At 40.5% G+C, this 14,047-nt stretch overlaps 1 long non-coding RNA gene across 1 annotated transcript; it reads left to right on the top strand.

Annotated features, from left to right (window-relative positions):
• The first annotated feature begins 5,439 nt into the window (after nucleotides 1–5,439).
• On the top strand, nucleotides 5,440–11,670 carry LOC101931460 (uncharacterized). Its single transcript, XR_257205.4, has 3 exons — nucleotides 5,440–6,272; nucleotides 6,376–6,430; nucleotides 6,510–11,670. It is a non-coding gene; the product is annotated as an uncharacterized LOC101931460 (long non-coding RNA).
• Nucleotides 11,671–14,047: the final 2,377 nt, after the last annotated feature.

The raw sequence follows: 14,047 nt of genomic DNA, 5'->3' as shown, positions 1-14,047 counted from the left end.
AGGGCACCCATGTGTTAATGTACTTGTGCAAGTTTTGCGAGTTGTTAGGACTGTGCCTTGAGGGCAATAAACCTGGCCAAGTGCCTTTGTCATTCAACCATGCCTGTGGTCCTTCTCTCTGAGTAACATTGAGGTTTGCTGAATTAGCAGGCTGCACTATCTGCGAGTGCTTATAACATCAGAGTTCCAAGGACAGAAGCACTGAGCAGCTGTAACAGCTTAGCAGCCTTGACAGCATCAGCAACAACACTCCACCCTTCAGCAACTAAACAATTTAGACTCACCATCATCCTGGAAAAAGCTGAAGTCCTCTTTCACACAGTTCCGTCTACTACAACTATTGAGCAAAACATCACCATTGATGATGCAGAACTAACAAGCATCAATCACTTTACATGCTTGAGTAGCACCATCTCAAATTATGGTTCCCTGGATAAAGAAATACCAGAATACAAAAGGCCAGCCAGACCCTCAGAAGACTTTGCCTTTGGATACTCAACCAGCACACCATCAGACAACGGAACTGATTATGGATAATACAGCAGTGATAGTGTCCCTTTCATATAGATGTGAAACATGGACAGGTTACCACAGATACATTAAGCAACTTTAAAAATTACACTTACTGTCTCCACTCCATTCAAAAAGTCAACTGGCAAGACAAAGTCTCAAACACTAACGTCCTTGAATGAGCAAAAAGCACCAGCACTGAGGCAATGATCATCCAAGCTCAGTTTAGATGGCAGGTCCTGTTATCAGAATGGGCAACAACAGACTCCCAAAGAAAATTCCCTATGGTGAGCTGAAACTCAGAAAGCTCCGGAGGGAGAGGCAAAGAAAATGTTTCAAAAACACCCTTAAGCAGAATCTGACCTTATGTGACATAAATATTGATAACTTTGAAAACATAGTCAAGGATAGACATGAAGGGAGAGCTACTGTCAATAACGGTTGTGAACAGTTTGATGAAGACAGACAAGAAAAACAGATTGAAAAAAAGGGCCAAGCATCATACAAAGTCTTCCGTGGGAGCCTGCATGTTTGTGTGTGACTTGTTTGTGGTCTTGCTCCTCATAGGTCAGGCTATACAGCCACATGAGTACACGTGCAATGCTGTGACTTCATAATCAGATATGATGGCTAGCCATGCATGTGTTCCTAAGAGATTTAGCAATGATTGATTGGTTTGGCGTTAGGAAGGAAATAACATTGCTACTATGTGCAGTTCACAATGGGGGATTGGGGGAGGATAACCAAATTGCGCACTTGTATTATGTGGTGAATAGTTCAGAAATCCAGATAAATGTGTTTTTTAATTATTTTGTAAAGGCTTCACTAGCCAAAAATTGACAAATTTGACATATTGGCTGAGAACATTATAACTAGAGCAGAAAATGTTTCCCTCCCTCCATTCCCTCACCCCCAAAATATTCACTTTTTAATGGGGGGGGACCCCAAAAAACGTTTTGGTTTTCAGCTGAAAGTTTTTGAGTTTTGAGTGTTCTGTTTTCTAAAGAAAAACTGAGAATTTGAGAGGAAAGCAGATATTTCTAAACTCAATTTTCTGTCAAATGACCATTTTGGGGAAAAATTGTGTGTGTGCATGTGTTTCATAGATTATAGATTATAGGACTGGAAGGGACCTCGAGAGGTCATCGAGTCCAGTCCCCTGCCCGCATGGCAGGACCAAATACTGTCTAGACCATCCCTGATAGACATTTATCTAACCTACTCTTAAATATCTCCAGAGACGGAGATTCCACAACCTCCCTAGGCAATTTATTCCAGTGTTTAACCACCCTGACAGTTAGGAACTTTTTCCTAATGTCCAACCTAGACCTCCCTTGCTGCAGTTTAAACCCATTGTTTCTGGTTCTATCCTTAGAGGCTAAGGTGAACAAGTTCTCTCCCTCCTCCTCATGACACCCTTTTAGATACCTGTAAACTGCTATCATGTCCCCTCTCAGTCTTCTCTTCTCCAAAGTAAACAAACCCAGTTCTTTCAGCCTTCCTTCATAGGTCATGTTCTCAAGACCTTTAATCATTCTTGTTGCTCTTCTTTGGACCCTTTCCAATTTCTCCACATCTTTTTTAAAATGCGGCGCCCAGAACTGGACACAATACTCCAGCTGAGGCCTAACCAGAGCAGAGTAGAGCGGAAGAATGACTTCTCGTGTCTTGCTCACAACACACCTGTTAATGCATCCCAGTATCATGTTTGCTTTTTTTGCAACAGCATCACACTGTTGACTCATATTTAGCTTGTGGTCCACTATAACCCCTAGATCCCTTTCTGCCGTACTCCTTCCTAGACAGTCTTTTCCCATTCTGTATGTGTGAAATTGATTTTTCCTTCCTAAGTGGAGAACTTTGCATTTGTCTTTGTTAAACTTCATCCTGTTTAACTCAGACCATTTCTCCAATTTGTCCAGATCATTTTGAATTATGACCCTGTCCTCCAAAGTAGTTGCAATCCCTCCCAGTTTGGTATCATCCGCAAACTTAATAAGCGTACTTTCTATGCCAATATCTAAGTCGTTGATGAAGATATTGAACAGAGCCGGTCCCAAAACAGACCCCTGCGGAACCCCACTCGTTACGCCTTTCCAGCAGGATTGGGAACCATTAACAACAACTCTCTGAGTACGGTTATCCAGCCAGTTATGCACCCACCTTATAGTAGCCCCATCTAATTTGTATTTGCCTAGTTTATCGATAAGAATATCATGCGAGACCGTATCAAATGCCTTACTAAAGTCTAGGTATACCACATCCACCGCTTCACCCTTATCCACAAGGCTCGTTATTCTATCAAAGAAAGCTATCAGATTGGTTTGACATGATTTGTTCTTCACAAATCCATGCTGGCTGTTCCCTATCACCTTACCACCTTCCAAGTGTTTGCAGATGATTTCCTTAATTACTTGCTCCATTATCTTCCCTGGCACAGAAGTTAAACTAACTGGTCTGTAGTTACCTGGGTTGTTTTTATTTCCCTTTTTATAGATGGGCACTATATTTGCCCTTTTCCAGTCTTCTGGAATCTCTCCCGTCTCCCATGACTTTCCAAAGATAATAGCTAGAGGCTCAGATACCTCCTCTATTAGCTCCTTGAGTATTCTAGGATGCATTTCATCAGGCCCGGGTGACTTGCAGGCATCTAACTTTTCTAAGTGATTTTTAACTTGTTCTTTTTTTATTTTATCCGCTAAACCTACCCCCTTCCCATTAGCATTCACTATGTTAGGCATTGCTTCAGACTTCTCGGTGAAGACCGAAACAAAGAAGTCATTAAGCATCTCTGCCATTTCCAAGTTTCCTGTTACTGTTTCTCCCTCTTCACTAAGCAGTGGGCCTACCCTGTCTTTGGTCTTCCTCTTGCTTCTAATGTATTGATAAAAAGTCTTCTTGTTTCCTTTTATTCCTGTAGCTAGTTTGAGCTCATTTTGGGCCTTTGCCTTTCTAATCTTGCCCCTGCATTCCTGTGTTGTTTGCCTATATTCCTCCTTTGTAATCTGTCCTAGTTTCCATTTTTTATATGACTCCTTTTTATTTTTTAGATCGTGCAAGATCTCATGGTTAAGCCAAGGTGGTCTTTTGCCACATTTTCTATCTTTCCTAACCAGCGGAATAGCTTGCTTTTGGGCCCTTAATAGTGTCCCTTTGAAAAACTGCCAACTCTCCTCAGTTGTTTTTCCCCTCAGTCTTGATTCCCATGGGACCTTACCTATCAGCTCTCTGAGCTTCCCAAAATCTGCCTTCCTGAAATCCATTGTTTCTATTTTGCTGTTCTCCCTTCTACCCTTCGTTAGAATTGCAAACTCTATGATTTCATGATCACTTTCACCCAGGCTGCCTTCTACTTTCACATTCTCAACGAGTTTGACTAGTGGAAGTGTTGTGTGTGTTTGTGCTTGGGTACATTGAGAGGGAAAAGGTTGAAAGAAGAGAGTGAGAGAGTTTAAAGATGAAAAAAGAAAGTTTGAATAAGGTTTAGAGAAAAAAAGGAAATTTGAAAGAAGAGAGGTACGTTATTCAAGAAAGGAGAGAGGATGGTAAAGGTTTAGTTTAAAAAAAAGCTTTTAAAAACATTAATAACTAGGTTTAAAAAGGGCATCTACTAAGGCAAAGCCTATTTGGTAAGCACATGACAAAAAAGTGAATAAAAAAGCATTTAAACTATTCAATAACAGTGTAGGTTAAGAAAAAGGAGAGGTTAAAAGAAAGAACAGTGCAAGAAAAGGGAAAAGAAAGCCCCCTTTGCAAAGGGCAAAGATAGAGATCACATGGTTGAATCAGAGAGCGAGAGAAAGAGAGAATACTTACCTTTCCAGTCTTTCTGTAGAATGAGGCAACTTTCCTGGTTTAGAACCTCTCAGACTTGTTATCACCACCTTTGGATCAGACCAATCAGAGTTTGTTCTACAACAGTGTCCTAGAATTCATTTTCCTGAACCAATCCTAGAGTCCCAAGATTTTAAACAAGAGCCATTTTCCTCCTCTTTCCCCCCCTTCCTCCCCCCCCCCTTTAACTGTCTTATTCTTATCTAAAGAAACAGACTCCCAGCATATTTCCTGCCATGTAGCCATTTTACATAGGGGTTTTTATAAAAGTTAAAACCATGAGCTTTTAGTAACACACAATTTTAAAAGTTTTTTCGTAGGTTTTAGACTAATGTGTTATTTTTTAGTAAGCACAATATGAAACAACAGGCTTTTGCAGCAAAACTCCTGTTAGCAAAGCAGCCTCTGTGAGTCAGTAGATCACAGAGGAGTTTGCTTCTTTACCTGCTTTTTAACAAACACATGTTAAAGTTACATTAAGTTTTGCAAAGGAATAAAGCTTTGCTTTATAATGACTTGAAAAGACACAGCCCTTTTGTATGTGTTGTAATTAAAAAAAAGCAGGCAAAAGCACCCCAGGGTTAAACCCTGAATAAGAAAAAGTTTTCCCCCAAGGTTTTTAGTGAGAAAAACTTGAAACAGCCTTTTGAAGGTAGTGAATTGGAAAAGAAGAAAACCCCTTTGAAAAACAAGGCTATCTGAAGACACATTCCTTTATTTAACCCCCTTGGTGTAGGTGTTTCAATAACATGTGACCTTCAAAAACAACCCAGGGTTATAAAAGTAATGTATACCGATAAAAATGTTTTCCCCCTAAGTTTTAAACTAGCACTGGGCATTTTTTAGTAAGCACAATTTGAAACAATAGGCTTCCACAGCAAAGCCATTGTTAGCAAAAACAGCCTAGGTGATCAGAGATAAGAAGGCCAGAACATAACAAGAAAGCCCTAGGCCTGCTTTTAAAACAAAATGATATCAAAAACTTGTATTAGAAAAAATAATAACTTTAACTGTAAATATGCTTGCTATGTAAAATAAAAACTTTTTACAATGAAAGTTTAAAAAAGCTAAAGTATGTAGTCAGAGACCCTCCCGCCTTTTTCCCCAGAAAAAAAAACAAGTAAGGGCCCCCCTGCTCTGCTCTTATCTAAACAACCAGGACCTTCTTGGTTTTTTTCCACTCTGTAACAAAAGCTGGCCAACACATAATATAAACCATTTTAATATGTGTTTTTAAAGTAATAACAATGTAAAATAATAAAAAGATAACCAAAAACAACCCTCATGGCCTGTAAATTGTGCAAAAAGCTTTAAAAGCCAGGGTTCAGTTACAACCCATGCCAACTGTGACTTTTTAAAAAAGGGTTAGAGCATAATATGAAAAAAAAATTAAAACCCACAGTAAAACACAAAACACAGCAACTTTTTTAACAATGTAAAATAAGACTTGTAGGGGTTTTTAGTAATAAGTTTAACAGGGATTATTTTTAAATGAGCAAACTTGTTTTAAAAAGCCAAGGACATAAAATTAATTAAAGAATACAGGTTGCAGCTTTTAAAGACTTCTGGTTACAGAGATGTTAATGGGTATATTACCATTTACAGTGTCTTTTTATTAACTGTTTAAACACATTCACTATAGAAAATAAGAATTTTTTAACCATTAAAGTTTAAAGAAGCTAAAGTATATAGCCACATGCCCCCCTCCCCCAACACACACACCTACCCACCTTTTTTCCTAGAAAAAATGACCTTTACACACCCTGGTTTTTCAAAGAAACTCCTTTTTAAATATTAATTTTTAGGGGGCCCCAAGACCTTTTTTTTCAACAGGTTTAAACCTATAACAAGGGACAGAAAACTGGACAATGCTGTCAAAGAAATATTGCTGATACAAGACTTCTACCATTATGGGGAGCCACGACATGGTAAAAAAAGTTACTTTGGTGTGTATCTGTCTCTGTGTGTGCCACCATGGTGTTATACCTGCGTTGTACTTAGTTAAAAGGTAATATTTTGTCTTTTAAATAGGATGAGGCCTTTTTTCTTGACATACCAGATTCTGCACTAGAATGTTTAAAGTTTGGTAAGCTAATTAATATGCTACACAATTATGGTTTATTTTTAAAATAAATGGTTTTAAGGATTTTATTTTTTTAATTTAGAACAAGATGGAAGTCAAAACCAGCAGATAGGTTTTCCTGAGATTACAGAAGATGGTATGAACTGTTTTTTAAATACGTGTTTGAAATAATTGTTATTGGAAATAGTGTACATTTTTTAGGGGTTGTGCATTACTACAGGTATTGGGGTTTATGTTTGTTGTTGTTAGTAAAAGAAAGAGGTTGCCTTTGCCCCAAAGGTTTTACTGTAAAAAAAAAAAAAAGTTTTACTGGCACTTGTTCAAAATTTGGTGCTGTAATGCCCCCGTGTGGCGTAAGCGAGAAAAGTGCTTTATTTTTTTACATTGTATTTAAACACAGTTTTTTAGACCCCCTTACAATAAGAACAGCAGTACCGGGTCAGACCAAAGGTCCATCTAGCCCAGTATCCTGTCTACCGACAGTGGCCAATGTCAGGTGCCCCAGAGGGAGTGAACCTAACAGGCAATGATCAAGTGATCTCTCTCCTGCCATCCATCTCCACCCTCTGACAAACAGAGGCTAGGGACACCATTCCTTACCCGTCCTGGCTAATAACCATTAATGGACTTAACCACCATGAATTTATCCAGTTCTCTTTTAAATGCTGTTATAGTTCTAGCCTTCACAACCTCCTCAGGTAAAGAGTTCCACAAGTTGACTGTGCACTGCGTGAAGAAGAACTTCCTTTAATTTGTTTTAAACCTGCTGCCTATTAAAGAAATAAGTGTTTTAGCGGGGTTACATGTAAATGTTTTTGAAATATATATATGGGGGACATATTTGTTGTTGTTAGTAAAAAAGAAGCTGCCTTTGCATCAAAGGTTTTATTGTAAAAAAAAAAAGTTTTGCTGGCAGTTGTTAAAAATTTTGGAGCTGTAATGCCCCCGTGTGGCGTAAGCAAAAATAGCACTTTATTTTTTTACATTGTATTTAAACACAGTTTTTTAGACACCCCCTCCCCTTACAATAAAGAAGTGTTTTAGCGGGGTTATGTGTAAATGTTTTTAAAATATATATATGGGGGATATGGTTGTTGTTGTTAGTAAAAAAGAACATACAGGCTTATGTGCTAAAAACATTTTATGTGTATTGGCAGACTTATCAAGTGTTATCCCTCAAGAAGAAATGTTGAAGGAGAGCTCGCTTAAAGGGGCCAAAAAAATTTCCCTCTGAATTAGCTAAAGTTGGAAACAAGGGAATCAAACCTCTCAATTTTGAACAACCCTGCACAACCAAATCCCTTATTACACAGAGCCAGCTACCTTTAAAGAAGGGCAAAAAATTTCCCTCTGAGGCAGCTGCAGTTGGAAACAAGGGTGTTAGACCCACTGATTTCAAACAGCCCTGCACATCCAAATCCCTCATTACACAGAGCCAGCTGGTCTTAAAAAGGGACAAAAAATCTCCCTCTGAAAGAGCGACAGTTTCCCGGGGTGGGGAAAAGGAGATCAGACCCCCTGATTTTGAACTGTCCTGCACCTCCAAAGCTAAGAAATCTACCTCTACAGCTTCCAGGAACATTGGTAAGTGATGCAAAGGGGTCAAAGCCCCTAGTTCTCAACAACCCTATGCCTTCCCAGCCCAGAAGGAATTAGCTTTTAAAAAGGTAAAGGCAAACAATCCTGTAGCAGCAACCATGTCCATGGGTGGGTTAGGGCAGGGTGAAGGGGTCAGCCCCCCTGCTTCTGGGCCCCGCAGAACCCTTGCTACAAATAACAATCTCCCCGTAGGGCTTGCTGCATCAGTTGTTGTTAGTAATGAGCTGTTTAGTGTTTGTACATCTCTTAAGCATTTAATATATACAAAGTTTTCGAAGCTAATTCTTGAGGTGTTTCAAAAGCAAAATTTTCCAGAAGAAAGGGTGGTTTTAGACCAAAAAATAACAGAGACCCAGGCACTGATTGAAAAGGTGGAAAGCGTGTTGAAGGGGGAAGGGAGGGGGTGACTAAACATGAAACCTAAAAATGTAAAGAGGGGTTGGGGGAAAAATGGAAAAAAGCTAAAAAATTGAGAAGGCTTTTGGCCAAAAAAATTTTAAAAGCCAGAGCTATTTTTAAAAAAATCAACCCCCCAACCAAGAAAGGGAAATAGACATAGACCCTTCGACCTCCTCTTCGGAAGGTTCAGATTCTCCCGCTCCTAATACACCTCCTCAAGTATATTTGAAACATTTGAGACACTGGATAAGACCCCAAAGAGAGTTTAATGCTTATGAATATTTTCAAGAATTTTGGTTAACTAATTTGGACAGAGTAACGGGGTTCACAGAGGCCATGGCGGCCATTGACACCGCTATTCAAAATTTGCTGGATGATATTAATAATCAGGTGGGCCCTGAAGATTTTGTACAGCTACGCTTAGATGCCCCGGGGCTAAATCACCAGCTCTTTTCTTTATGGAGGCCTTGGGAAGATTTAAACACCGTAGATTTTTTAAATAACATCATCACGGTGTTGCAAAGTAACGCAGAGATCGTGGGGTCCGGAACTCTAAGACCGGTTGTTACGATTATTAGAAACAGGGCTGGTGGAGGTGGGTCTGTAAGACCCTTAAAAACTATCACATACAGTAGAATCATTGAAAAAAAAAGAAAACATTTAATTGATTTAAATAACCAGGGTAACAATCTTTGTTTTCCTGGTAGTGTGCTGGGTCTCTTATGAGATGAAAAACTTACAGATGCCCAACTGTTAAAGGGGGCCAGACATCTCCATCAGGAGTTGGGGCTTTCGGACCAAAAAATGATTAGCTTCACAGACGTGAGCTCTTTTGAACAGCGCTTAAGCGTGGCTATCACCGTCATGTATCATGAAAATGGAAATTGGCGCTTTTTTACAATGGATGGTGTACACCGCCCCAAAACTATTTTTGTTCTGTTACATGACAAACATTATTATGGCATCCTAAATATTAAAGCCTTTATAGGAGCACCGTATTTGTGCAACTACTGTTACACCACGTACAGCCACAAACACCAGCACGCTTGTAAAAACCACTGCCGTACGTCTAATAGCGCTGAGTACCTTGAAGTGGTCAATGAAAAAAAGAGATGCCCCAGTTGTAAGCTATTTTGCAGGTCCAAGGCCTGTTTAGAAAGGCACAGCCCCCTGGCAAAAGATGGTAAAGTTGATTGTAAAAACAGAAATCTTTGCAATAAGTGCGGCTTTTACGAAGTTAAAAATCACAAGGGGAAAAGCAAAAAATGTCCCCAGTGTTATCAGAAAACCGACAACATAGACGGTCATCAGTGTTATATGTGTAATATCTGGTCTCCAGAAGAGGGGAAGGATTATGTGTTTTATGATTTTGAATGTATGCAAGAAACGGGGGTACACGTGCCAAATTATGTTTATGCCATGCATTTAGATAAAGAAACTAGCTGGGAATTTAAGGGGGACGAATGCATTAGTGAATTTGTTCGAACCTTTGTAGACAAGCGCTTTAAGGGATACACTTTTATTGCTCATAACGCTAAAGGTTACAACTGTTATTTTATCCTTAGACAGTTGATTAAAGAAAAAATGGCTGTTAGCCCCATAACGCAAGGTGGAAAACGTATGTATGTAATGGTGGTGGACTTAGACATCAGATTTATAGATTCTTTAAATTTTCTTCCCATGTAATTCAGCAAGTTACCCAAAGCTATGGAGTTTGAGGAAGTTAAGGGATACTTTCCACACTTTATTAACACCATTGAAAATCAGAACTATGTGGGGCCTATGCCCGGGATAGAGTACTTTGGAGTAGAATACATGATGCCTGAAGAAAAAAAGGAATTTCTGAACTGGTATCAACACAATCGCCAAAGCGAATTTGATCTCCAGAAAGAACTGCGCTATTATTGTCAAAAAGATGTTGAAATTTTGTGAGAGGCTTGCAACCGGTTCAGAAATGAAGTCATAAAAATGACAGAGAAGCAGATTGTTAAAAACCCAGGACAGGATAATGAGGAGTTGGTTACTAAATGTATAGACCCCTTTCAGTACCTTACATTAGCCTCGATTTGCATGGCCATGTACCGGATTAATTTTTTAAAACTGCAAACCATAGCCCTTCTTCCATTAGACAATTACCACAAGCAGCAGAAGAGATATTCCACCCCGGCCATTCAATGGTCGATGTACGTAGCCCACACTGAGACCATTTACATCCAACACGCTTTGCAGGGTGGGGAGTTTAAAGCAGGGTCCTATTTTTTGGATGGTTATGCCGTCATAGCAGGTAAACCTACGGCCTTTGAATTTAACGGCTGTTTTTTTCATGGCTGCCCCATCTGCTATTGTGAAAATGATTTCAATCCGTTGCTTAATGCGCCCTACGGGCAACTGTACAACCGAACCATGATTAAGGCTGAATTTCTAAAAAGACAGGGCGTTGAGGTAAGGACCATGTGGGAACACGAGTGGCAGGCTATGGTAGCTAACGATAACCGGGTGGGAGATTTTTTACGAGGGAAAAAAGCTGCCACAGCCTTTGGTTCCTAGAGACGCCCTTTATGGTGGTAGAACAAACACCATCTGCCTTTATTACAAACCGCAGCCCAGGAAGCAGGTTCATTACTATGATTTTACCAGCCTCTACCCTTTTGTTAACAAAACTAAACAATACCCTATGGGGCACCCCGTTATTGTGTATGAGGGTTTTGAGGATATCAGACAGTACTTTGGCATCGCCAAGGTTAAAATGTACCCTCCGAGAGGTCTGTATTTCCCCGTATTACCATACAGGGTCGATGGTAAACTAATGTTCCCCCTGTGCGCCCTTTGTGCAGAAACAAGACAAAAGGATCCCTGCATGCACGTCAGGAGGAGAGGGCTTTAACAGGGACTTTGTGCACAATAGAGTTGGTGGAGGCTTTAAACAAAGGGTACAGGATCGCTGAAATTTATGAAGTCTGGCATTTTAACCACTCTTCAGATGCCCTGTTTTCAGACTACATTAAAACACACTTGAGACAGAAGCAAGAGGCCTCGGGGTTCCCTCACTGGTGTATGGACAAGTTAAAAAAAAACACAGTACACTATAGAGTACTATGAAAGAGAAGGCGTGTGTCTGTATCTAAACAAGATAAAGATAAACCCCGCAAAAAGGCAATGCCCAGACATGTTTCAATATGTCCAGACTTGTTTGTCTTGTCGTGAGTTTAAGGAGGTGCATCAATAAAGCACATGTTGAATTTTGTTTACGTCTTTTATTTTACACAGTTAACCATTCGATTTTTCGTTTTTTAACAGGGACATTTTTAAAAGGATGATGCTACTTATGGCCTTGACAGGCTCTAGCCCTGTTTTTAGACATTCTAAAAACTGTTTATTGGTAACATCCTACAATGGACGTAGGCACATTCAGCTCCGCCAAGGCTTTCATAAAAACATTCCACCCTTTAGGAGTCCTCTTGTTAGCGAAAGAATAAGAGCTGGTTACCCCCCTGACTAAATCGAGCATGTGAGACCCCATCAACCGCTTCCCCCCGGTAAACAAAACTGCCATTATTGGCCCAAGAAGAAACATCTTTATGCTGTCTGAGTTTATTTAACAATATTTCAGCTTTTTTTTATAGCGAGGATTTACCCCCTCCAACACCTCCCAAATGACAAAGTCTACCAGGTACTTAGCACTGGTGGTCATTAGAGCTTCAGTGTACCCCAAACGGACCCCCAGGGTCACTTTTACCCATTTTACAAACAGTGACGCTGAAACAATGTGAACTTTATAATTCTGGTTGGCATTCCCACTCATGAGGCAAAAAACATCTTTGCTACGCGTCAGTTTAATTTTCAAGTCCACGCCGTTCAGCAATAGTTTTTCTTGAAAAAACAAATCGCTGTGTAGAGGCCCCAACAGATCCAGCTTCCTGCTGCCGGCCGTTGGTCTGGCCCTGTGTATAAACCCCTCATTAGCCGTGCCGACCAAAAGGGTGCTTTCATGGGCCCCTGTCAGGACTGAGATCCCCACTTTGAACTTTAGGGTACAAATGTAGGGGCCTGCATGAAAAACTTCTAAGCTTAACTACCAGCTTAGCTCTGGTTCGGCTGCCACCATCAATGGATTCCCTCCCTGGGAAGCCTTGAAAAACCCTCACCAAATCCCTGGTGAAAACAAATCCAAAACCCCTTGGATCTTAAAACAAGGAGAAATTAACCATTCCCCTCCTTCCTCCCACCAACTCCTGGTGAATCAAGATCCAAAACCCCTTTGGATCTAAAACAAGGAAAAATCAATCAGGTTCTTAAAAAGAAGGTTTTTAATTAAAGAAAAAGGTAAAAATCATCTCTGTAAAATCAGTATGGAAATTAACCTTACAGGGTAATCAAACTTAAAGAGCTCAGAGGACTCCCCTCTAGTCTCAGGTTCAAAGTACAGCAAACAAAGATAAACACTCTAGTAAAAGGTACATTCACAAGTTGAGAAAAACAAAGGAAAACTAACACGCCTTGCCTGGCTATTTACTTACAAGTTTGAAATAGGAGAGACTTGCTTAGAAAGATGTGGAGAACCTGGATTGATGTCTGGTCCCTCTCAGTCCCCGAGAACGAACACACTCCCAAAAAACAAAGAACACAAACAAAAGCCTTCCCCCCCCAAGATTTGAAAGTATCTTGTCCCCTTATTGGTCCTTTAGGTCAGATGCCAGCCAGGTTACCTGAGCTTCTTAACCCTTTACAGGGAAAAGGATTTTGGAGTCTCTGGCCAGGAGGGATTTATAGTACTGTACACAGGACAGCTATTACCCTTCCCTTTATAGTTATGACACGCCCCCCAAATCACAGATAGTGTTGGATGTTCGGTTCCACACTGGCTGTGATTTCTTCCTGGAGTTTTAGGAGAAAACAGAGTTAATAAGACACATGTACCTTTAGACATACTACTGATTATATAAAAACTAACAATAAGTTTCATTCCAAAAACAATTGTTAACCAGTTAACTCTGGGAAACTTTCCCGGGAGAGTGCATCAGCCACTTTGGAAGGTGGCGGGTGCATTTCGCAACCCGAAAGGGAGTACATTGAATTCATACACCCCTGCCTGGGTGACGAAGGCTGACCTTTCCTTAGCGGGTTCATCTAGTGGTACTTGCCAGTACCCCTTGGTTAAGTCTAAAGTAGAGATGAATTGGGCATGTCCCAATTTCTCCAATAGCTCATCTGTGCGTGTCATTGGATAGTTGTCAGGACGAGTTACAGCATTTAGCTTACGGTAGTCCACGCAAAAGCGTATTTACCCATCTGGTTTGGGAACTAGAACCACTGGAGATGCCCATGCACTCTTAGAGGGGCGGATTATACCCATCTGTAGCATGTCCTGGATCTCCCTTTGTATAGCAGTTTTGGCATGAGGTGACTCCCGGTAGGGTGGGGTTCTAATAGGGTGAGCATTACCTGTGTCAATGGAGTGGTATGCCCGTTCGGTCCATCCTGGAGTGGCTGAGAAAATTGGTGCAAAGCTTGTGCACAGCTCCTTGATCTGCTGTCGCTGCAGACGTCCAAGGGTCATGGAGAGGTTCACCTCTTCCACGCCACCATCCTTTTTTCCTTCGTAGTAGACACCTTCAGGCCACT

This window comes from Chrysemys picta, chromosome 4 (genome assembly GCF_011386835.1).
Source record: "Chrysemys picta bellii isolate R12L10 chromosome 4, ASM1138683v2, whole genome shotgun sequence".
NCBI lineage: Eukaryota > Metazoa > Chordata > Testudines > Emydidae > Chrysemys > Chrysemys picta.
Note: the sequence above shows the minus strand (reverse complement) of the source record. Positions and strands in the feature narration are given on the sequence as shown.